The 26,202-nt window shown below is 39.9% G+C and overlaps 1 protein-coding gene across 5 annotated transcripts in view; it reads left to right on the top strand.

Annotated features, from left to right (window-relative positions):
• Nucleotides 1-532: 532 nt before the first annotated feature.
• The window catches only part of NRIP1 (nuclear receptor interacting protein 1), an 85,868-nt gene continuing 60,198 nt past the window's right edge, over nt 533-26,202 (top strand). For 2 of the 5 annotated variants that reach the window (XM_007425326.4, XM_088144589.1), the window contains exon 1: nt 709-1,026. The gene's annotated coding sequence lies outside the window, so the exon portion shown is untranslated. Of the gene's footprint in view, nt 667-708; nt 1,027-1,121; nt 1,306-26,202 lie in introns of those variants that run through there. The other 3 variants (XM_015887590.3, XM_025164840.2, XM_025164841.2) reach the window with 3 other exon arrangements.

Here is a 26,202-nt window from a genome sequence, read left to right as displayed (position 1 = left end):
ATTTGAATATGTTCTCTGCATCAATTCACTGTGAACAAACATGAGGAAATAGAGTAATTTCTCCTAAATAATTATTTAAAAATATAATAGATTAATTTTTATGTGTCACAAAAGTTCCCCTCCTCCCTTTCTGGAAGAATCTGAATCTTCTAAAATTACTTGAACATCCCTAATTACTGCCACCTGAAAAGTCCAAAGCAATTCACTATATTAAATTGCACTTTTATAAAACACACACACAAGCTAGCCTTGGTCTGTTATGGCTATTTGACCGTACATTCAAATCAACTTTATTTGAAATAAACTTTATTTGCAAGCCTTGTGTCCTTCCATTAGATGGTTCCAAATAATCAGCTGTGATCCTCTCCCTCCTCCATCAGCTTTTCCAAGCTGGTGGTGGGTAAGAAAGAGGTTAAACCAGCGAAACTTGGCTAAACCGATGAATGGGAAGGAGAGGCGAGCGAAACGAAGGGAGGGACTGACAGGCTGGAAAGAAGGGAGGGAGGGAGGATCGTAGGCTGCGGGTAAGGCTTTGAAAGTCAGCCTCTCAGGCATTGCAGCAGAACCCCGAATCAGGGAGAAAGAAGGAGGACGTTTACACACACAGACGCAGATAGCCTGTGGAGAGGGTGAGGACAGCCGCCTGGAAGACCATTGTGTACTTGTGTGAGTGTAGACATGTATATGTGCGCATTCGTGTTGGCGTTGGAGGCGGTGGCTTCATGAGTTGCTTCGCAGAGCGGCGGGCGCTTCGTCTGGTTTCTCCTCCCCTTCCTTTCCATTAAGCCGCCGCTCGCCGGAGCTCCCCACATTAGAATTAACTGTGAGTTCGCGCCCGCTGGTCACGGGTGGCCTTTGGAGCAAGGGGAGGCGCGCGCGCGCGCGCGCTCAGAGCCCTCCGACGGGCGGCGGACAGGCGAACCGGCGCTCGCTTCAGACAGGGCTGCTCCTGCTTTTGCTTCTTGGGGACGGCAATGGTAGTCGCGGAAGCGGCCGGCGGGAATGCTCTGAACCTCATTTTGGGAGGTAAGCGCGAGGGCCCCGGTTGGCTTTTCGCCGGGGGGGGGGGCACGGGAGGGCGGGGAGAAGAGGGCGAGGACGACGAGGAAGAAAATGGAAATGGCCGCGGCGGAGGTTGGGGGCTTCGGGGGTAGAGCGAGCTTGAGAGGCGCCGCTTTGGCAACCTGACAGAACCGGAATCAGGGAGAGACTAAACAGACGGATGGAGTGGTGGTCAGAGGCACCGAGGGAAGAATGGGGAAGGGGGATACTTCGGATCTTTCAGGATTATTTCCGGTGGAACTGGTCAGTTTTTCTCTCTCTTTCTCCTCCCCCCCCCCCAGGTCTATATAAATAAAGTTTGGAGGTGAATTGGGAAGGCAGGGCGAGCAAAGTTTGTGCCTCCTGCCCTCCGCCTTTCTAGCCTTGTGTATGTGGCGGCTTTTTTATCCATCATACGATTCCTCTTTTCGCATCCTCCATACTTTCCCTTCAACCTTTCCCTGAATTAGAGCCACAAAGTCTTGTGCGCAGTAGCTGCAGTTCCACCAGCGGCTCCTCTGCGGATTTAGAGCCGAGGCAAACCTTGGCGAGCGCCTGAAGACTCAGCTGTGTTCTCCCCACTCCCTCTCTTGCTCCAGAGTCTCCTCGTAGCACTCCAAAGCTACCATCTCCTCTTTAATTGCATGCACAATCGCGCTAGACAAGGCCATGCCTCTTTGCTGTCTGTGCTCACCTCTCGTTATTTATTCACTTCCTTTCCATTGGCAAACATGGACATATGCATGCATGCACGCACACAGATGTTAAGATTTTTGTTCCCCGTCCAACCTGATCTTCAGTAAGAAATATTTTCTAATCACTTAGTTTAATAATGCGTCCCCACTTTCTTCTTAGTTATTCCAAACTCTACCATATTTTGTTGCACCATTTATCTCTAGTGATAATTTTCTTGTCCAAATCATCATCTTCAGAAATAACATGGAGAAAATGGTAAAATCTCTATAGGTTTTTGGGTTGTACTTGCCTAACCTTGATGTGAAACAGTTGTAATTGGACGATCACTGGGAGTGGTATTAAGAAACTTTTTTAGAAAAATATAGTACATAGTGACTTGATAACATTGTCAACCATTAACACATACTGTATTAGTTATAAAGTCATGACATTTATAAATATGGAAGTATAATATAGGGATACTCTAATGTGTATTCTTTTTGACAAGACAAACTTTTTTTTTCTAAGCATGTAGTTTATACACCAAACCAAGAACTATTTCTACAATACCGAGTGGCATATTTTTTTGGTACAAAGCAGATTTAGGGTCATGCGTATAATATACGGAATTCATTGGGAACACAGGAAAAATTCAACTTTTAAATTCAGTTTGATTTGGAAGGTAAATATTGCTCTTTACTCTCTGGTATAAACTCTTTTATAAAAGAAAAGATGAATGAATTCGTATTTAACTTTTAATGGATTATGGTTCAGTGTGACATATGTCACAGTCTCAGTAGACTAGTTAAGCACGCATGATCTGAATAGGCAATGTGCTTAATATTACATAAGTATTTTATATCTTCCCAAGTGTTTATATTTTTTCCGACTTTTGCTTTCAGTTTGTCCCTGGATTTTTTTAGCTCTCTTTTTAAAAAAGTGTTTGTCTTATTTTATTTATTTAAGGGAAGGGGGGGATCATCTTTTGATATAAGAAGAACTAAAGCATTGCTTTAGGACAGTGGATGAGAAAACGTTGATAATGGCTATTTTGAATTACTGTAAAACAAATGCAGTTCTTAGAATAGTCACATGATAGAAGTCACTAAATTCAAAAGTAACATAGATATTTATATTTGTGAGAAAATATGATTAGATGTTTAATTAAACTCCTCATCACAAACTGATTGTATAAATATACACAAATACTTTGACAATAAAGGTGTGGTGCTGAGAGTGTGACTTACTAATGGAATGTGTTCAAAGAGCTATGATTATTCAGTGAATTCCAGATTCTCTCAGCTGCCTGTATTTGCTCACCACTTTCTAATGATTTAACAGGTATAGGATTTAGCATGATTGATTTGGACAGAAGTCTTGTGCTACTTTTGGCCCTTATTGTATTTTTGGCCCTGTTCTGAATTTTTCTTCATAATTGGAATAGGATATAATGTACATACACCACTACTTTTACTACGTACATTGCTAAAACGCGATTGTTAATTTCTGCTCCTCCCCTTTGGTTTTTTTTTTTTTTTTTTAGTAAAAGATAGATCTGGCCACAAGGCTGCCTTTTCCATTTCTTTACCAGACTTGTATGGCATTATTTGTGTTTGCATGGATGTTTTTTCATAAATATAATACTATAAGTTACTAGTATTTATAAAGTTCCTAAAACTTTCTGTTTATTAAATAACAACAATCCTGGGCTGTAATTTTCAGAAAGAAGTACCATGCGTTTTCAAAGTACAAAGTTTAATTGTTTAGTGTAAGATAACATTGTAATCAACAGGAGACAGTGTATCTTGAATTTATCTGTTGAAATACCAAGTTTTTGTTCATAATTTATTTCCTGGTCATTTACATATTATTGTGGGGTTTTTTTTCCCCCCCTGCGCTTGGATTGCTAGAAATTCCTGTAAGGCCTATTAATTCTAAAAAAAACCCACGTTAAATCAAGTAAAGCTTGACTCCTGTGACTGAACCAACACACCCATGTTGTCTTGGCAACAATATATAAAAGAAGGCTTATTGCTTTCTTCCGGGAGATTTTTTTCAATTTCCCAGTCATCTCTGTAGCCCTCAGATTACTTGGTGGTCTCTCATCCAGTATTAATTTGGTCCGTCCCCCCTCCCTCCGTCCCCCTCCCTCTTTTTAAAAGATCAGCCAAGAGATGCTCAGTTCTGCCATTGCTGTGGCATGGATTCTAAAACTGAACAGTAATTGAAAAAAATATTATGCACAAGTTGCATTTTTACATTTTTACGAGTGTATGATACCTGCTACAAAGAAATGAATGCATTCTCTTAAAAGTGTGGCATGTTTAAAACTTGATTTAGAAATTTAAATGCTGGATAAGAATTTTTATTCTGTCTTTGTTTCTAGTGAAAAGCTTAATTACAATATCGGGGTGAAATGCCTGTAGCATGTTCTTTCAATTTTCTGTTTAAACTTTCCATTGAATATGTATATTACTCTGTAGATTTTTAAAAACATAAATGAGATGTGTATGTAGGGACAATTAACAATTAATAGGGATCACATACAGTAAGCATAGGGAGGAAAGTAAAGATTCTTTCCTGATTAAATCCTTAGGAAAATCACTTATTTAAAGTTATTAATTGTATTTGTATTAAATTTGCTATTGGGGCCAGTACGGGAATTCTCCGCAAAGGAAATACCAGCTTCAGTAGATTTTCCTCAGAAGTGTAGGAGGGGAGAAAAAGGTTAAATTGTCCCTATATGCATGCTCTGAACTCTAATTATTGCCCTTTATCAGCTGACATAATGTGTTGATTAAAAATCTACAAGTTAAATGCAAAGAATATTTCATACCAGATCTAGTTGATTTTCAGCTTAGTAATATCATCTTTTATCACTTCTCTGCTTCCAAAAGTGACATCCAAAACATTAATCAACAAAATGATTGATATATTTTGCAACAGATGTGGAAAAATCAAAAACTTCTTGATTTTATATAAATTTCTTTGTATCCTGCTTGTTTATTGTGACAGTACTATTAATATTATGTCCCAGTATAACAGGGTTTTAAATTATTTGAGGATTCTGCCAAGATACAAAAGGCTAGTTGCTAGTAGAAGTTGCTTAAAAAATATGAAGGCCTGAGAGATGCTGCATAATCTTGGGGTACAGATACTGCTTCCAGTGAATTGGTGTTTATGCAAATAATTTATGAACAGTGCTATTGTTTCTTTGTTATTTGCCACCAAAACAGACTTTGGGCATACTAAAATGTGTTTCCAGTTTACATAGATCAGTACTAAGATCTAAGAGAGAATATTTTTAGAATGTCAGCAAGGGTATGTTACAATACATAAAGAAAATAGCTCAATTATTAGACACAACATTAAAAATCTACCACATGGAATAATATTGATCAGTCTTTCTATTATATTGATAAAGAACCAGTTCATAAGCAGAGAACAATACACAAGTGTGCATTCAGAGTGAAATATCTTATAATGCCAATATAATAGAACATTCATTATCTGTTGTAATACTGTATGCTTTTGTTGCTTTCTTTTTTCCTTTTTTCCCATTTGTACTTATTCCTTTTTTACATCTGTTTTTTTAGATTTATACAGCAAAGCAAATAAAAATTGCATACAAAGAAACTTCAGCATGTAATTGGTGATAGATGTCCATGATTCCTTCAGCAGTAAATATGATAACGCTTCCTTGAAACCAGAAAATTTTTAAAAATATTGATTATAAACTGTTGGGTATTGTCATGTTGTAAAGGGCAGAAAAGGCAACACTATTCAGTGTTATAAAACAAAAACTCAGCTTTTTGCTCAGATTATCTTAAGCATATATTTATCTGACATGTTTTATAACTGTAACCCTGTACAGTACCCAATTTTCTAGAAGTAAGCTCCACTGAATTCAATAGGACTTCACTTTTGGGTAGAACTGGTATGATTGCTTCATAAAATTGCCAGTTCATGGATTCAAGTGATTAGGCAAGCTGTTGCCTTTCAGTCTAAGACTATACCGAATTCTTGTATGAATTATGAAGACAATACAGGCAAAACTTTTTGAAAACAAGAGCTGTTCCTCCTCCCCCCCCTCCATAAATAGTAAGAATGGAATCAGAAATTTAATCTGATTATTAAAATATATCAGCATATATTTAAAATTATCCCAATTATTAATATATAATTAGCTAGTATGAAAACGTAAAATAACTTAACTTTGTCATTTTAAAAAACTGCAGGTTATGGCATAGACAAGGAATATATAACAATTTCTAAGCTTGTCTAAAAAGGTCAGATAAAAAAAATAAACATATGGGAATATTAATGTTTTAAAAAGCTGAACTGTATTTTACTATGGCAAAGGTATCTTATTTACTGAAAATAGTAAAAAAATTAGCATTTTTGTTTTGTTTTGTTTTGTTTTGGATGCTTGTGGCTTTGTCGTAAAGATTCCTGTTCTATAAATTGAACCTATAGCTATATTTCTTCATAGTGGACTTTAAAAAAGGATTTAACAAATGAATGGATGAATGAATTTATAGGTGATTTAAATGGAAGGATTATATTCAAAGAAATATACTTCTGAATTTTGGAAAGAAAAATGTAGCCTAGTGCCCTCTTTGTTCACTTGCCATAAACAGCAAATTTTATTAGTAAGACCCTTAGTCTGAGCAGGGCTATTCTTTGTTCTCTAAGATGACATTTCTTTTCTTAGTGATTATAAAGATCATAACTTTCACATATCCTAGATGACTGTTACTGTGTTCAGTACAGATGTCCTCCTATGGAATAAGGAAGGCAGAAATGGACTTCAGAACCTCTTTTTCTTCTCACCAACTTCCAAGAATGATTCTTAGCCATTATACCAATACAGTGGATTATCCAATGAAAGGAGTTTTCAGAAAAATGTTGTAGAGACATCTTTAGGTAGAACCTTTCTTATGTATTCATGTATTCTATTTTTATACTGTTGAATCAATACATGCTCACAACACATCAATTAAAAAAAAGCATATAAATAGTTAAAATATCCATGGTAAGTGTAAATAAATTAAAAACTATCAATTTCTATTCAAAATTACAAAACTGCAAAATTAATTTTAATAATAGTAATAATGGAAAGTAAATAAATCTGTAACAAGCCAGTTTGGTGTAGTGGTTAAGGTGCTAGCCTAGAAACCAGGAGACTATGACTTCTAAACTCTCTTAGGCATGAAAGCCTTCTGGGAGACTTTGGAACAGTCACTTTCTCTGCCCAACTCACCTTACAGGGTGGTTGTTGTGGGGAAAAAAGGAGGCAGGTATGTTTGCCGCCCTGAATTGACTATATATATATCTATAGCCATAGCTCTCTCCCTGTCTCTCTCTGTCTCTCTCTAAGAATGAAAATTTTTAAAAAACCCCAGCAAAATAACAAATATTAGTAAATTTAAGATAAATTAAATATTGGTGATAACACACTATTCTTCTAATTCTCTTTGGAAGAATTCTATATTTAGTATTTTTTGGAACAAAAGGGGTGGAGTAACCTTTAATCTAAGGGGAAATTTTCCACAGTGATGGACTAGCAACAGAAAAACACTGTGTTCTGCTTCCATTCAGCAGGCATTCCTAAATTCAGTCATAATAAATTCAAACATATTTTTTGCTCATTGAATGGGATTGATAATACTGTCAAGTGAAATATAGTATGACCGCACTACAGTTTCTTGTTAGGCTAGTAAGAATAAGATTTGCATTAAAATGCTGATGTGACATATATTCAACACTAATCCCTTGTTGAGTTTCACACAAAGATTAGCTATTTGTAAACAAGGAAAGAAGCCAAATTTTAGCCAATATATATATATTTCAATCTAAAAATCAAGTTATTTATTATTTTCAACTGAAACCAATACAATTAGATATTTCATTTGATACAATGAGAGTGACAATAAAACCAAATTACATGAAAAAAATATTGGTGCCATTAGTATGGACATCAAAATTGAAAATGTTATCAGTTTCTTTTGGAAGTAAGCCATAGATAACTGCTATCTCAAGTGTTTATTAAATATTTAATTCTCATTTTCTCAATGATATGGTTCAGAAAAAACTAAAGTAAAGTGCTGGTTATTACACACACACCAGAGACACACACAGCCATTGTATCGTATTATCTTGTAGGAAAGATCTTGTATGTGTCTCTTTTTTTCCCAAATATATTTACAATTATGCAGTTGTTTGTATTGTTTATATTGTTTGTAATATAAATGTTGTTTTGAAAAGATGGTTATTTTGAAAAGTAGAATATAAATAGTAGGAATAGTAGTAGATAAACACAGTAAGTTGAATTTAGTTCCAGGAGATTGATAAATCAGTTTCCCTAATAGAAGTATTTCTGGAAGACTCATATTATGTACTGGTATGTATTTATGTATGTATGTATGTATATGTATTTTCTAAATACAGTGAAAATTTGATTAATGGACTATTTGGAGGAAGAGGGATATCTGTTATTCACAGATGTCTGGTATATCAGTGAGTATTTCTTCATGTTTTGAAAAGATGGTTATTTTGAAAAGTAGAGTATAAATAGTAGGAATAGTAGTAGATAAACACAGTAAGTTGAATTTAGTTCCAGGAGATTGATAAATCATTTTCCCTAATAGAAGTATTTCTGGAAGACTCATATTATGTACTGGTATGTATTTATGTATGTATGTATGTATTTATTTTCTAAATACAGTGAAAATTTGATTAATGGACTATTTGGAGGAAGAGGGATATCTGTTATTCACAGATGTCTGGTATATCAGTGAGTATTTCTTCATGGTGAATGACATAAATTGCAGTGGAAACTTGCCCCATTGCATCAATAGTTGGTAAATTGAGATTTCACTATACATATTTATAATGTATGAAGTTGAAAACATCAGAACCTAAATTCCTCAAATTGATAAATAGATTGAAAAAACTTCCAAATGTTGAATTAACTTGTATTACAGCCTTAAAATCCCCCTACGTTTGCACATAATTAATGGATAAAAAATGACATCTTATATAGTTTAGAAGAATACAGAGTTGACCATGAAGAAGAGAAGTTAGGTAAATATCGATTTAATCTTGAAAGGGAGGAGGAGGTGAAAAAGTAACTCAAGATTGCCCTGCCTTGATTCTCTTTGGTGTAAGAGGGGAAAGACAATCTCTGTCAGTCATTCAAAATTCTGTTGTTATATCCTGTAACAATAAAGCAGAGTTCCAATCGTGTTTGTGGCATCTGTTTGTGCTGGTCTATTTCGAAGGGTTGACACCCAATTAGAGATCAATATAATTAGTAATTGGATAATCTAAGAGTAATTTGAATTATTCTCATTTTAATTCTTAAATGAATTAATTCTTTAATTCTTTAAAATAAATAAATACTTTAAAAGGAGATCCTCCTTTTACAACCTTGTCTCCATTAAAGATGTTCATGCTAGCAAACTTTAATACCTTACTGTTGAAGCTTGTGGAAGGGCAATTTAGTAACATTCTCTGTTTAGATCACCACTACATATGCTTGAAAACAGTCATTGAATCAATGCAGTATTTTGCTGCAGTACCCAGATGTATCAGGGTTAGAAGTCTGTATTGATATGTATCTTCTCACCAAGTGCATGGGTTGGTCTGAGACTGAGATTACACTTTTGATCAGTGGACACCTCTACTGAAATATCTGAGAAGGTTGCTAAATATTACTCTACTGCAACTGCCATTGGAAGCCAATAGACTTAAACTTGTTTATGCTTTGAATGCCTGGTTGTTTTGGAGATTTTAAAGGTAGCTACCTATAGTAATGCTATTTACTGTCTTAATGTTGCTGTTTACATTATATATAAAAACCTTATTTTTGCTTGGTTTTAATATATTTTACTTGTTATTTTATTTCATTTGTTCTGTCTTTTAATATATCAATCCTGTATATATATTTTCATTTGTCCTTTATTTATTCTATAAAATAAATAAAATCCCTAATTTTTCAAAGGGGTTCTAACCAGATTGGAATAGAAATCTTGTAATGTTATTTGAAAGTTACAGGGAATACCTTTCTTCTGTTTTACCTTTTTGAAATCAAGTCCATTTTTTAAAATTATGCAACTCTGTTCCTTCAATAAGAATCTGAAAACTCTCAGGACCATTTGGGGTATATGTCTCTAGTTTTTGTTTTCATAAATTTATATTTTAGGTTGATTATGTAAAAATGCTTCCTTACTTTGGATTTATCCAAATTCTGTATCAGCAGGAATCAGAAGGTATTTATTGATGTGCCATCAAGTCGGTGTCAACTCTTAGTGATTACATAGATAAATTTTCTCCATGACAATCTGTCTCTAACCTATTTTTTCAGGTCTTCCAACAGGGCACCCATCACCAGTATAACTGAGTCTTTCCGTGTTGCTGCTGGTCATCCTCTTCTCTTTCCTTCTACCTTTCCCAGCATTGGAGCCTTCTCCAGAGAGCTAAATCTTTGCATGATGTGTCTGAATTGGAATAGCATACTGCAGTATTATTTGCTAAAGTGAGCAATATATTCTATATTTTGTTTGTAGGTGAGTTGAGGTTGATAAGGCAGGAACCACTAGTTTCCAGAAAAGAGAAAACCATCATATCACTATATAATGTGTCTACCCAAGACCATCACAAGAATGACCAAGTGTCCGTTAATTCAGAAGAGTGGGAGGAAAAAGCCCAGAGTTTAAACTTTAGAGTATTGACCTCTATAAAAGCATTGACTTCTTTGCACTGCAGAGAGCAAATCATTTGTGTGTCTGTACCGTCATTCTTGTCAGCAAGAAAAAGTCTAATATAGGCAAGTCATGTTTTAAAATCTTCCACCCAGTTAGCCTATTCCTGAATAAGGAATTAAATGTCTGTGGAGCTGAGATTTATTGCTGAGCTCCTGTGTGAAGGCTAACTATAGTCCTTACTTATATCAATGCTTGTTTGCAATTTTCTTGGCAGTATTTCTTTTTTGAGAGTAGGATAAGAATTGTTGGAGACCTTTCATTTTTTGAATAGAGAAAAGTAGCACTTCTATTTTCAGCAGCTTAAATGGCATTTATAGCAATTTTTTAGTTTATCATATTTGAACTTGTACTAGATAAGGTTAATAGGTTAGCAACAGAAGGTCAAATTACAAGGCATTAAGCTTAATTAAAGCAGAGCAGGAGTGGCAGGAGTATGTGACAGCTAAATAGGTTCCCTGCAGACTAATGCCAGTTATGGCGGAACTGTGCCTTAATTTAAGTGATTTTGTGCAAAGGGCAGTGATGATTAACAGTTTGACATGCTAGACATTTCTAGCCAGTCCCATCTGTTCTTGAGGTTAAGAAAGCACACCTTTGTGAGCTGATAGATTGAGTTTGGTGCCTTTCTGGTAAAGATTAGAAGTCCAAGGCCAGTGCAGTAAACGTCAGTTAAAGAAAGTTACACTTGCTTAGTAATCTTTAACTGTCAGCTGTTTTGTATTGTGGCTAACTGCATTCTATAACATTGCTATAGAATACAGATAACTCGTCAACCAGGTTATGAGAATTGGAACAGATATGTCATGTGAATTTACCTGTGTACTCACTTTGAATCAGAACTGGTTTGTAGCTAATTTTCTAGAGTCATATAGAAATAATCTACATTAACATGGACTTCTCTGATAATCATCACATTTTCTGTTTGAAATCGAACACTGGCAAAGAAGTCTATCAACCTGTGACTCCAATAGCACATGTTTTGGTGCTACCACATACTGTATTATCTTTCTTCAAGCTGCTAGGGCTAGAATGTTCCAGGCTGAGAAGCTAGTTTCCCTCATTCACAGCATCAGAACTGATATGTGAGGGTTAAATGCCTTTCAAATGGCTCATTTGTTCCAAGTTGTTACTTTGGACAAATAGTTAATCACTATTAAAGGAAAGGATAGAGAAAAGTGAGTTTTAGGACACAGCATGTGACAAGGTATAGAATAAGGTGGAGGGATAGGAAAGAGGGATACAGTGATGGCAAAATGTGTAAAGGAACATCAATACAGAAATGGCTGTAAGATTTTGAAAATAGGGCAAGGTTCAGAGAGTTGAGAATTCAGAGGTGGGATATATTAAAAAGATCACTGTATATGTTAATATACGATTGAATAATTAAATATTCAAGTTCTATTTACGTATACAAATCTGCATGGAAATATATGTGTAGATTGATTTTAGGATGAATTCATGTGTAGACAAATATGCATGTGTGTCAGATTATGCTTACATGAATAAATACTTGTGTGTTTAGTGGTTGTACTTTGCCATCCTTCATCAACCCTGACTGCTCCTAATCCCATTTGTTATATTATATTTTGGTTGTTTATTTAGAATTATATTTTGTTAGACATAAATAGAGTGTGATGAGTAGAGATGATCAATATTTAAAGTTTCTAATTTGTTTTCCCCATGTCCTACATATATAGTTTCAGATAATTGAGATTTAGTGGGTCACCTTACTATACTGTTATCTTATTATCTGTCTAAGGTAGGTAGGTTTTATAAAACGTGGTGTGCAACTTGCACTAAAGTTTAATGTATACTGTGTTTATTATAGTAGCTTTCAGAGCTTTCAGTAGGTCAAATGTATAGTCTACTTGCCCTAAGAATTATGAAGTGACAGAATATGTAGTTATTGTTAGAAGAAAGGGCATAGCAAAAAGCTATTTTAAAAGTAGGATATTTTTGATACTACTGTACCAGCAATTTAATTACTTTGTCAGAATGCTTCACATGAGTTAAAATAAATAAGGTAGCAAGTCAAACAGTGCATTATTACAATTCTGAGTTTATAAACTGAAGAAAATAACATACCTTCTACTGAAAGATTATTAATGTACTATTCTAGTAAAAAGGGTTTTTAATAATGTTCAAGATTCCTGTAAAATTAAGCATAATTAAATTCAGGTACAAGTGAAATTATATTGCTATGTACAGTTTGGCTACAGCTAAGTTGTGTATCAAAGGCTTAGGGTCTCCAATATATCCCTGTGTATAAACAAATATCCACATTTAAGTCATTTCTGTGAATTCATAGTGGAGAAAGCAATAGTATTCCACCTCCAGGAACTCTTAGAGAGAATGAATGATATATATCCTTTACAGTCTGGCATGAAACCCAGATTTATTATCTATAAAGCCATTGGGAAAGACCATGTGCTAATGACACTTATAGTTCTCCCTTCTGCAAACTTAGGGTTGAACTACTCCAGAGCCGTGATATGTCTCCAGACTGTTAAGGGACTGACTGTGGGAGAACAAACTGAAGCTGAATTCAGGCAAGATTAAGTTGTTATTGAATACAAAGGCTGGATTTTGGGATTTGAGTGATATGCTTATCTGATGTGATCATATTTCCCTTTGGTTTGCAATCTGAGTTTTCAAGTGTTTTAGTTTTTGCTGATAGAGGAAAGACCTGGTGTTTGTGACATGCACTGTTAGAACATCACAGTGTAATGTTTGTGCCATAGACCTTTAAAATATTCTGGAAATTTCTCCTGACTAGAATGTGGCAGCACAGGTTACAAATGGCACCTCTCAGAAGTGCTATATCATCCATAAGTTGAAATAGATACATTGTTTGCCAGTTGCATTCTGAATCCAGTTTGAGATGGGTGTAATGTTCAAAGTCTTAGATAGCTTAGCCCAAGTTACCTGCATTACTGCCTACTTTTAAATTCCTTGCCTTAAACTTTAAAGTTCCAATGGGACACCTGTGATCCCACCATGGATATATTTAACATTGAAAATAACAGTTTATGTATTTTTTGGTTTTAGTTTTGACTCTAGAGAAATTTCTTTTGTAGAACAAATTATTCGTTTTGAGCAAGTCGCCTATTTACTATAGTTTAGAAGGGGTGTTAAACCCTATTTTTGTATGTAGGTCTTCCCTGTTTTTAAGGATTTTGTAAATGGATTTGCAAAACAGTGTTGTCTGTTCTCAGAGCATTGTGTCCCTGGAATGGGAAATAATGATATTCTGGATGTTGGACCAAACTATCTCTGGAACACCAAACCACTAGCTGTTCAGAATGATAGAGTTCTGGAAATGATCAAATCATTTTTGAAATGTATTGATTGTCTTACTCTGTGAAAAAATAGAATATACCTGGGAATACCAGAACATTCTGGAAAAGAATCGCACTGTAATGTCTATAACTGTGGGACAAGTCTGGAGCTGACTGCTAGGCTATGTGAAGTAAATCTAGGGATCTGGAAGTGCAGAGGAGGAAGAACAGAGTATTTTGGTGGTGATAGGTTGGGAAAGATATGGTGGGAAACACTGGGCAGGGCGTTCCAAGAGAAAGGTGTCAAGCAATTTTGTGTAAATCTTTAGTTCTAGTCCAAGTGTCTCATTCCATTGGTCACCTAGCTGTATGTATTTGTTTATTTAAATTTAAAGGCTACCATACCCCATAGGACTCTGGGTAGCTTACACTTTTAAAAAAGTGGAGTACAATGAGAAAGAAAGAGAAAGATCATGCATGTCCAGAAGAAACAAATGCACCAAAGAAAAATTGACAAGGGCTCAACAACCATCCTACCTCTAGGCCTGGGAAAACAGCCGGATTTTTAAGGTCTTTCAGAAAATCATCAAGAGCCATACCAATCTGTAGGAGGGGAATAGTGTTCCAGAGGACAGACATTGTGACAGAGAAGGTGAGCTTCCTAGGTCCCAATAGATGATATTGTTCAATTGAAGGGACTTGGAGATCACCCATTTGCAAACTTACTGAGTGGATAGAAACTATTGGAAATAGCAGTCCCTCAAATATCATTTGTTGTATTGTTGGAGACATTGAGCTCAGGTTTTTGTTGGAAAACGTCAGTTCTGTTTGAAAACGTTACCCTGTATTTGTCCACAACCTGGTGGTAGATGAACAAATAGAATTGTCATGTATTATTGAAATCTGGTTGGGTGAGGAAAGGGATGATGATTTTTCCAATAATTGGCTTCCCAGATTTCATTTACTCCCTCTTCCATGATCCCAAGGTCAGTAATGGAGACTGGAAGTGATATTCTGGGAAACTTTAATGGTCTCTGATATGACAAGTGTGTGTGGCTGCATTTGTGTCAGGCTGTGGTGATGAGATCCTGCTTGTGATTCACCTACCTTGACACACAGCAGGATTTTTTCTTGAATTACTAGACATGATTGTGGGATTGGTGTTGGGAATTCCAGTGGCGATTAGTGGTGAAGACTTCATGCCCCAGGAGACTGAAGCTCAAGAATTAAAGGTCACAATTAGTATCTGGACCAATCCATATAGGCAGTCACTTAGTACATCTGGTCTTCATTTTAGAGCTATTGGTGTGTAATATAAAATTGGAGGACATTAGGTGGTCCACTGTCATGGTCAGATAATTCCCTGATCTGAATGAAATTTACCACTGCCACAGATGGGAGAAATCTATGATACTATTCTACCTCACTCATTTTATGGATCCTGATGGATTACTGACAGCACTTGGGGAATTTGGAATATTACTCCAAAACGCTTGCTTTTCACCTCCCCAGAGGCAAGATAGCGGAGAGAGCAGCAGCCGTGGTATGGTCATCCTCTTTTTAGCCAGTTATAGTTGGTCTCTTTTTAGCTGATGTGTGATTATTTAAGTGGTGAATGGTATGTGTATGGGTTTTTTCCCCCCATTACTTGGACTCTCTTCTGGACCCTTTTGTGGACTGTGCTGGGTGCTGATCCTAACATCAACTTTGGTGCCAACCTGGATGCCAACTTAGATATGTGTGGGAGTCTTTTAGGAGCCTTTTAGGAGCCTTTTCAGGCTGCTGGCTTTGTGGGAGTGATCCTGCAGGGATATTCCCTTTGTAGATTTCCCTTTTGGGCTTCCCCCCAGACTCTGGATCCCTATTCTCAGCTGGGGTTTCTGGCATGGAGCACTTGAGATCATGGTGATGGCAGAGATGGCTTTCAGATGAGTGGTGCTGATTGGCGATGAGGCAGCAGCTTGTTTGGTGGCAGCTGTGGTGATGACAAAACCTAGTCTCATGTTGATGACTGTCGGCTGCATTGATGGGTGGCCCTATCAGCTGGCACTGGGATTTTTCTGTTTTTCTCTCCTTGCAGCTGCTATGATGGTGGATGACCTTGTCAGCCAGTGCTGGAGCTGTTGGTGCTGCAGCATGGTGATTTTTGGGCCCTGAAAGAGAGAGGCTGTTGAGTCTAGCAGCTATGGGCGGCAAGGGTTAAATGGAGGTGGTGGTAGCAGTGGACTGATTTCCAGACTGATGTGAACTCTTTTCCCTCCTCTGCGGGATCATCTTGTGTAATAGAATGTGAGAATGACCTTGGAGGATTGGGGGGGGGGAGAGCTGTTGCCTAGGCAACAGTCAGGTAAAAGGGGGAGAAGCCCACAACTGAGTAATGGGCAAAGAAAGAAACTTAGAAAGGACTCGCCCTAAGTGATCAGGCTGTAAATAGGGATGGCAGATGATTTGTCCTTTCAGACTTGCAAGATTCTGTTAATATAGCCTAACAATGAAGTAGAAGTAGCTCATCTGGTCATGTTTCCTGTCTGGTTTACCTGGGAGGCTGACATCTTGCCCTTTATTTTTTTATTGACTCAAACAAAAGACATCAGACTGATCATTGTGGGGCCAGCTTCATCCTCAGCACAGGCTTCCACTTGCAAGAGAGGCAGTTTGGATGGGGTCTGAGGGCTCTTGGTGAGGATTCTGAGAGCCTGGAAGACTGGTCCCACTCCCTAGGTGAAAGCTAATGGGGAGGTTGATTAGTTAGGGATGGTGTGGTTTGAGAGGGGCACAGCTCAGTGCTGTGAGAGTGGCTGGGGGGATTACGATTCTGTTGTGTTAGTCGGGGGAGGTAGTTATTGATACCCTAGTGGCACTGATAGCTAATACTAAAGTGCCTCAGGGGATTCAGTTTCCCCTCCTTGGCATGGATGTTGCGGAGGGCAGATGGAGATCCCCAGCTTTGGATACTGGGAAGTTTGGAATGACACTGTTTGGGTCTCAGGGTGGTAGGGCAGGTCAGAATACCATATTGGTGATGGGCATGTGTAGGTATGGCGGGAGACAGGGAGCAGGCCATTCTCAGGCAGTGTGGTCCCGATGTCTTGTACCAGTTCCGTGTTCCAGCTCTCTGTACTCAACACCTGTGCCCGGTCAGCAGAGAGGCCTTGGCTTCCGGCTGCTGCTACTAAATATCAGGTCAGCCTCTAATAAGGCCTCTGACCTGGCATGTATTACTGAAACCTGGTTGGGCCAGAAGGGGAGGTCCCCCTCTCAGAAATCTATCTGGGTTTCGGGTGTGGCATCAGCCAAGAACACTGGGTGAGGTGGTGGTGTGGCAATTGTCATCTGAGAATTTCTTAAGGCTTTCAAGGGTGCTACTTCATAGGTTGTTGGATGTGAGACCCTGTTCATTAAGTTGGGCTCTAAGGATCAGTTGGGATTGTTGCTGTTGTACTAGCTTCCTGCTGTGTAGCAACCTCCCTGCCTTAGCTGCTTGACTCCATTTCTGAGTTGGCACTGGAGTTCCCCAGACTTATGGTCTTGGGAGACTTCAGTTTGCCTTCCCTGGGAGTGGGGTTGGAGGGAGGTTAAGAGTTCATGGTTACCATGACAGCCATAGGCCTATCCCAGGTCATCCAAGGCCCGACATGGGACAGTTGTCACACACCTGATCTGGTTTTCCTATTGGAGCAGTGGCAATGTGATCTGGAATTGGGGAGCTTTTAGTGTCCCCCTTGTCATGGTCAGACCGTGCCCTGATTACCATGAGATTTATCGGTGCCACTACCCACTGTGGGGAGGCAGGACCTTTAGATCGACTACTGATGAACCCTGATGGGTTTCAGAAAGAGCCTGGGGCTGTTCCTTCTGATCGTCTGAACGGCCCATCTGGGGCCCTGGTGGCTGCTTGGAATAAGAGGGCTGCTGAGGCCTTGGATCAGATCCCGCTTCTGCGACCTTTCCTCTCTCATGGATCCTGTCATTCCCATGGTTCACGGAGGAATTGAGGGAAATGGTGCTTGACAAGGTTGGATATGACCATGGCAGTAAGGGCAACAAAATGACAATACTTTTCCACTCTTATTGCATGTGTAGATAGCCATCCTGGGCCTTGTTTTGGGTGACATGTGCCCTTTTGGATAGAGAGGGCTCGAGGACCTCACTTCAGAGCTGTGTGGGAGAATTTATACAGCGTCTTTTGGACAGTTGCTCAGATTTGTTCTGAGTTGGATGCTGGCTTTTTTGCAGATCATAGGGAGATGTCGGGGCAGAATCTGGGCCACCCCTGTTATCTGGGAATAGTTTGAACCTATTGGGCCTGAGAAAGTGGCAGGGTTCTTATGACTGTGAGCTCAGCCACCTGCTCTCTAGATCCATGCCCCTCCTCACTAACTAAAGCTGCCAGGGAGGTGTGGTGCAGGTGGGCTCTAGCAGTGGTAAATTCTTCCCTGAATGAGGGGGTTGTCCCTTTGCCCTTTAAGGAGGTGCTGGGCCACCTCTCCTCAAGAAACCATCACTGGATCCTACCATACTGGACAATTTTCATCCAATATCTAACCTCTCCTTTTTGGGGAAGGTAATTGAGAAGGTGGTCAAGCAGCAGCTTCAGAGAACTCTGGATAAAGCAGATTATCTGGACACCTTTCACTCAGGGTTCAGGCCTGGATGTGGACAGAAACAGCATTGGTCGCACTTTTGGATGATCTCTCATGTGGAGCAGGATGGAGGTTGTGCATCCGTCCTCGCTCTGCTTGACCTTTCAGCGGTCTTCGATACCATCGATCATGGTATCCTTCTGAATTGTCTCTGGGGATTGAGGATAGGTGGCACTGTATTGTGCTGCTTCTCTTCCTTTCTCGGGGGTTGTTTCCAGTCAGTAGTGATTGGAGAGGAGAGTTACTGTCCTTGGTCCCTACTCTGTAGGGTTCCACAGGGTTTGGTGCTTTCCCCTCTCCTTTTCAGCATCTACATGAAGCCGTTGGGAGAGATCATCCATCACCATGAGTGAAGTATCATCAGTACAGTGATGATACCTAATTATACCTTTTTGCCCCGGCAACTTAAGCAGTGCTGTTAATGTCTTATCCTGGTGCCTTATTGGGCCTTATTGGGCAACTCTGGGAGCCTGGATGGAGAACAACAGGCTTTAGCTCAACCTTGGCAAGATGGAGTGGCTCTGGTTTTGGGCCCGTCTGGTGCAGGGACTATGCCATCTTTGGTACTGGATGGGGTTGTACTGCCCCAAACAGACCTGGTGCGCAACTTGGAGGTCTTCCTAAATTCGCGACTTCTCCTCAAAGAGCAGGTGGCAATTGTGGCTAGGAGGGCTTTTGCACTGGTTTGCGTTGTGCGTCATTTGTGCCCATTCCTGGACCAGGAGGCTCTGCTCACAGCCACTTATGCTTGGTCACTTCCTGAACGGACTACTGTAATGCTCTTAACATGGGGCTACCCTTGAAGAGTATCCGAAAGCTTTAGCTGGTACAAAATGCAGCTGTGTGGACAGTTATGTGTAGGCCTAGAATGGCATGTGTTACACCTGTGCTCTGCGAGCTGCATTGGTTGCCAATTTGCTTCCAGGTCCGATTCAAGATGCTAGTTTTGACCTGTAAAGCCTTTCATAGCATGACCTTTAAAGCCCTTCATGGTCATTTGAGGGTCCTCTTCCACCCTATTATATCTGCCGGCCCCATCAGTATGCTGTGGATCATATCTGCAAAAGTGTTTCATCTGGTGGGACCTAGGAGACAGGCCTTTTGTGCTGGGGCACCCACCCTGTGGAACATCACCCCTCCCCAAGGTGAGATTGTCCCCGTCCTTGACATCCTTCCTGAGGTCCCTTAAAACATGGCTGTGTCACCAGGCCTAGGGATCTCAAGGCAATGGTAAGTTGATAATATACAGAGGTACCTTGGGTCACGAACTTAATTCGTTCCGTGACTCTGGTCGCAACCCGAATTGGTCGTGACCCGAATCAGATTTTCCCATAAGGTTCAATGTAAATACGGTTAATCTGTTCTGACCCCTACGAATTTGGTTGCCAACCGATTTTGGTTGCCAACCGAATCAAATTTACCCATAAGGTTCAGTGTAAATACGGTTAATCCGTTCTGAGCCATATGTTTTTTTTTTTTAAACCACAAAAATATGACACAAAGTGCAGTACAGTACACTATGAAGAGAGAGAATGCTAACCTTGCTTGAGGCGTAGAGGACAGGAAGGCGGGTGGGGAGGCGGTTATTGTTTGGAGGGAGAGTCCCCCTCCCTACAGGAAGCCACGACCACGTGTCAGAGCAGGGAAAATGGCCACGGATCCTGTTCATCACCTGATGCGGAGTTCGTGAACGGAAGCAAAATTTTGCGAACGGTGCTGTTCATGACCCGAATTGGTCGTGAACAGAAGTGTTCATGACCCGAGATACCACTGTAGCTGCTTTTTTTAAAACATCAATTCTCTCCACTATCTTGTTAATAATATTGCTGATGTTTTTTAATTGTAGTTTTTTAACATTTGGATTTTATGATTGTTTTTATTGTAAGCCTTCTAGAGTCACTTTATTGTGAGATGGGTGGGTCACAATAAATGTGGAAATAAATAAATAAAATTCCCAGCAGTTTGGCAGGTGGCTTTGCTAAGTACAAGCATACCTTGTTTTATTGCCCTTTGCTTTATTGTGATTCACAGTTATTGCAGTTTTTTTACAAACTGAAGGTTTGTGGCAATCCTATGTTGAGCAAGTCTATCAGATGATGATCAACATTTTTTAACAATAAAGCATTTTTAATTAAGTTATTGTCAGGCCTAGCCCAAGGAACTCCAAGAGACAATGCCAATTCAGTCCAGCTATGTTTATTAGCTACAACCTCTAGCAAGAATCTTCCCAGACTCAAACCCCAGCTCCCAAAGTCATCCAACCACAACAGTGTGAATTCCTCAGGGAGGTGCCAGTCTCATCCTCTTGTTCCTCCCATGCTGCTCTGGCGAGCTAAGAAAATGTTTCTCTCTCTGAACCTGGCCTTCATAATTCCATTCCATCACATCACCCCTCCCTCCATCTCCATCCTCCCCCTCGGAGTTCTCATCAGAACTTGGCAAAGGTGGGAGGGACAACCTGTCAGGTGATGATGATCTCTCGGTACCTCTTGCCTCCTTCATACAGTCATCTGAATGGTCCTGAAAAACAGCTACAACATTAGCTGAACCAGCCCCCCTCCCTCCTACCATCTGCAAACCTGAAGTAGAAGGCTGTGGACTGCTAGCTTGAGTCCGCTCCTTCCCTAAATCCCCCACCAAACCTTCCTCCAGCACGCTGCCCCCTCCTTCTTGTTGATTAACTGCTGGCATTCTGGGCAACACTCGAGGCTTTGGTTTGCTAGAGAAACGCTTATGGAAGTCAATGACCAGCTCCAGGGTGTGAATGTTCCTTGCATTCTCTCAAGAACGCTCCGCTTCAGGATAGCCCCTCCAATGAATCAAATACTGAATTCCCTTTCCTTTCCTGCGGGAGTCCAATATTGCCTCCACCTCATATTCCTCCTCTCCCTCGACCAGAACCAGAGGGGGTAGAGAAGAGTGCGTTCTCAAGGGACTTGGTGGTGCCTCTTTAACTAGTAAAGAGCAGTGAAGGACCAGATGGACCTTCATCGACGGTGGCAGCTGCATTCAAAAAGCTAATTTATTCACCTGCTGCAAAACTTTAAAGGGTCCGACGAACCGGTCATCCAATTTTTTGGATGGCCTGCTGGAAGCTAGAAACCTGGCAGACAGTGATGTGATGGAATGGAATTATGAAGGCCAGGCTCAGGGAGATAAACATTTTCTTAGCTCGCCAGAACAGCGTGGGAGGAACAAGAGGATGAGACTGGCACCTTCCTGAGGAATTCACACTGTTGTGGTTGGATGACTTTGGGAGCTGGGGTTTGAGTCTGGGAAGATTTGATGTCAGGCCTAGCCCAAGGAACTCCAAGAGACAATGCCAATTCAGTCCAGCTATGTTTATTAGCTACAACCTGTAGCAAGAATCTTCTCAGACTGAAATCCCCGCTCCCAAGCCAGCCATCCACAACACTGTGAATTCCTCAGGGAGGTGCCAGTCTCATCCTCTTGTTCCTCCCACGCTGTCCTGGCGAGCTAAGAAAATGTTTATCTCTCTGAGCCTGGCCTTCATAATTCCATTCCATCACAGGTATGTACATTGTTTTTTTTAGACATAATGCTATTGCATACGTAATAGGCAATAGTATATTGTAAATATAACTTTTATATGCACTGGGAAACCAAAAAAATCATGTGACTCGCTTTATTGCAATATTCACTTTATTGCAGTGATCTGGAACAAAACCCACAATATCTCTGAGGTATGCCTATGTCTGATTGAATACTAACACATGGAGAACAGTAGAGTGCTTCAACATATAAAATTGATGCTGAAAAATCAGAAATGAATTTGACTGAATGTGGATAAGAGATCACATTCAAACAAACATGATAGCGGTAAGGATAGCAAAACATTCTTATTTTTCCATACTTCTTGTATCAGCAGGGTATGCTGCAGCAGTCATATTAAGAGTGGTCTACTCCCTTCTAGGGTTAAGGTACAGGAAGGCCATTTTGAGATGTTTGTGCAGCACTTTATTGATAAAATCATTCAAATTTGCTCGGATCTGAAATTCCCAAGAGTAGGGTTAGAGAGAATGAGTAGGATATCATCTTGCAAATTTTGGGGGAATTATCTCGAGTTTGCCAATTTTGAGGAAGCAGGGTGATCTAGATTCATGCCCAACTCAGCTTCTGTGTGAGGCCAGGGGTGAGTAAGTATTGGATCAGGGATATAATCAGTGTCTCTTTGGTGGAGAGGTAGTGCTGGCTGCTTTGAAAGAGATGGTGGTGCTCTGCCTCCTGAAGAGACTCTCTAGATCTTCCCAGTTTCAATAACTATTGCACAGTGTCCATCCTTTTTCTTTTCAGGATGGCTGTTGAAAATATTAGGGAATTTTTAACACTCTAGAGAATACAGATTGTATTTTCAGTCAGGATTCAGCCTAGGCATGGAATGGACAGTGCACTGGTCAGTCTGTTTGATTACATGTATTAGTATCTGAATGATGGAAGTACATCCTTCTGGTTCTCTTAACCTTCTCAGCAGTGTTCAGTACCATTGACCATGGTATCTTTCTTGGCTACCTGTAAGGATTGTGGATCAGGGTCATTATGCTTTGGTGGTTCTACATCTTAAGCAGGCATTTCCATTGCAGAAGGGGGTGGTGGAGGAGACACCTTGCTCAGGGTTGCTCACACCCTTGGCTGGATTATTGCAACATGCTCTACTTGGCGCTGCCCTTGAAGACCATCCAGAAATTACAGTTGGTCCTGAGTGTAGCAGCACATGCAGTTTTGGGCATCTCACGGTTCACCCATGTTACACTGCTTCTGTGTGAGGTCACTGGCTTCCAGTTTATTTCCGAGTGCAATTCAAGGTGCTCGTTATTATCTTTAAATCCCTGAATGGCAGAGGGCCAAGTTATTTGAAGGACCACCTTTACCCTTTTCCATCAGGTAGGGTTTGTGCAGACCAGGTCCCTTCCCTTAAATGTTGCCAACTGGTAAATATCCCTTCTCAGTAGTAGCCCCTGTCCTTTGGAACACCCTTCCCCATGAGAATACCTTAAGCCTCTACTCTTTTAGCATTCTGGAAAGCTGAAGACCTGACCTTTCCCACCAGTGTCAGGGTAAAGGAAGCTGGAGCCCAGTAAAGTTGTTTGTGGGTGTGTGGGGGGGGTTTGCTTTTGGGGGCACCATAGGTTTTTGTGATTATTTTTATGCTGTTTACAGTTTTATTGTTGTATGTAAGCCATTTAGCATTATAGTGCATAAAATGAGTGGATATATAAGTCTTATAAATGCATACATTGCATTCGGAAAGTATTCAGACCCCCTTCACTTTTTTCAATTTTGTTATGTTGCGGCCTGATACTACAATCGTTCAAATTCATTTTTTTTCTCATTAATCTACACTCAGTACCCCATAATGACAAAGTGAAAACAGAATTTTAGAAATGTCTGTAAATTTATTAAAAACGAAAAACTGAAATATCAAATTGGCATAAGTATTCAGACCCTTTGCAACAACACTTGAAATTTAGCTCAGGTGCCTCTTGATCATTGCGGAGCTGTTTCTACACCTTGATTGGAGTCCACCTGTGGTAAATTAAATTGATTGGACATGATTTGGAAGGGCACACACCTCTCTATAGAAGGCCTCACAGCTGACAATGCATATTGTATCAGAGCAAAAGCCATGAGGTCAAAGGAACTGCCTGCAGAGCTCAGAGACAGGATTATTGCAAGGCACAGATCTGGGAAAGGCTACAAAAAATTGCTGCACTGAAGCTTCCCAAGAGAACAGTGGCCTCCATAATTCTCAAATGGAAGAAGTTTGGCACAACCAGGACTCTTCCAAGAGCTGGTTGCCTGGCCAAACTGAGCAATCGGGAGAAGAGCCTCAGTAAGAGAGGTGACCAAGAACCCGATGATCACTCTGACTGAGCTCCAGAGATCCTGTGTGGAGATGGGACAAAGTTCTAGAAGACAACCATCACTGCAGCCCTCCACTGATCTGGGCTTTATGGCAGAGTGGCTAGATGGAAGCCTCTCCTTAGTGCAAAACACATGAAAGTCCGGTTGGAGTTTGCAAAAAAGCACGTGAAGGATTCTCAGACTGTGAGGAACAAGATTCTCTGGTCTGATGAAACCAAGATTGAACTGTTTGGCCTCAATTCTAAATGTTATGTCTGGAGGAAACCAGGCATCACTCATCACCTGCCCAATACCATCCCAAGAGTGAAGCATGGTGGTGGCAGCATCATGCTGTGGGGTGTGTTTCAGCAGCAGGGAGTGGGAGACTGGTCAGGGTTGAGGGAAAGTTGAATGGAGGAAAATACAGAGATATCCTCAATGAAAACCTGTTCCACAGTGCTCAGGACCTCAGATTGGGCCGAAGGTTCACCTTCCAACATGAGAACGATCCTAAACACACAGCCAACACAACACAGGAATGGCTTAGGGACAACAATGTCCTGGAGTGGCCCAGCCAGAGCCCTGACTTGAACCCTGTTGAACATCTCTGGAGAGACCTGAAAATGGCTGTCCACCGACGGTCCCCATCCAACCTTCTTGAGCTTGAGAGGATTTGCAAAGAAGAATGGCAGAAAATCCCCCAATCCAGGTGTGCAAAGCTTGTCGTGTCATACCGAAAAAGACTCAAGGCTGTAATTGCTGCTAAAGGTGCTTCAACAAAGTACTGAGTAAAGGGTCTGAATACTTAAGTACATGTGATATTTCAGTTTTGTCTTTTTAATAAATTTACAGACATTTCTAAAATTCTGTTTTCACTTTGACATTATGGGGTATTGAGTGTAGATTAATGAAAAAAAATGAATTTGAATGATTGTAGTATCAGGCTGCAACGTAACAAAATTGAAAAAAGTGAAAACAGTCTGAATACTTTCCGAATGCACTGTAAATAAATGAATAGTCACTGTAGAACAGGATAGAGATGCTGTGAAGTCTTAACCTTATGCTTGGAGTCTGAAAGACTGAACAGGAAAGAACAAAGTGAAATGAAATCTTGGTCCATAACTTGGTGAGCCATCTTGCACTCACAGCTACTGCTAGTTATGCAGATGAAGATTGTGGATAGGCAACCTTTGTTCAGCTTTGGCTCATGTGCTAGTTGCAGCCCTACATGGAACAGGAGACCCTGGGAATAGTTACTTATGCTCTTACCGCTTTTAGGTTGGACTATGGTAATATGTTTTATATGGGGCTGATTGTATTGCAGTTGGTACAGAATGCAGCAGCCCATCACTTGCCAAGTGCAAGCCAGCAGAATCGTGTAACATTGATGTTTCAGGCATTGCACTGAGTGTAATGCAAAGTGCTGGTCATTACATATGAAGCTATGTGGCTTGGCACTTTGGTATCTTCATGGTTGTCTGCTTCATGTAGTGCTGTCTTATTCAGTATATATTTTCTAGATAGGAATGTTGAATGTCTTTCCCCCTTCGTGTAAGATTACAAGAAGTGGAGCTATAGAGCAGTTCTTTTCAGAATGTATCTGTCCCTTTGAACAGGCTATAGCTGTAAATTCAGGAAGCACCTTCCCTAATGCCCTTTAGAAAGCAGTAAAAAAACCTGTTCCAAAGGGAATTTGAACTGTGATGTTGCTATGGGTGGACTCCCAGGCAGTAGCATTTTGTTCTAATTTAAAGGAATCTTTGTATTTAGATTTTATAGTTCTAATAAATCTGTATGTATGTAAGATGTGGGAGTAGAATTGGAATTAGTATTAAACACATACTGTAGCAAATAAAAGCTGGCTGGATTCTTCTGGTTGTTAAAAGAGTATGTGTATGTGGGCATTTATGTGTGTGGGTTACACACACACACACA

Source organism: Python bivittatus, unplaced genomic scaffold (assembly GCF_059951505.1).
Source record: "Python bivittatus isolate LINGU-HERP-01145 unplaced genomic scaffold, Pbiv_v1 ctg000350_np1212, whole genome shotgun sequence".
Classification (NCBI taxonomy): domain Eukaryota; kingdom Metazoa; phylum Chordata; class Lepidosauria; order Squamata; family Pythonidae; genus Python; species Python bivittatus.
This window is presented reverse-complemented; position numbering and strand designations above follow the sequence as displayed.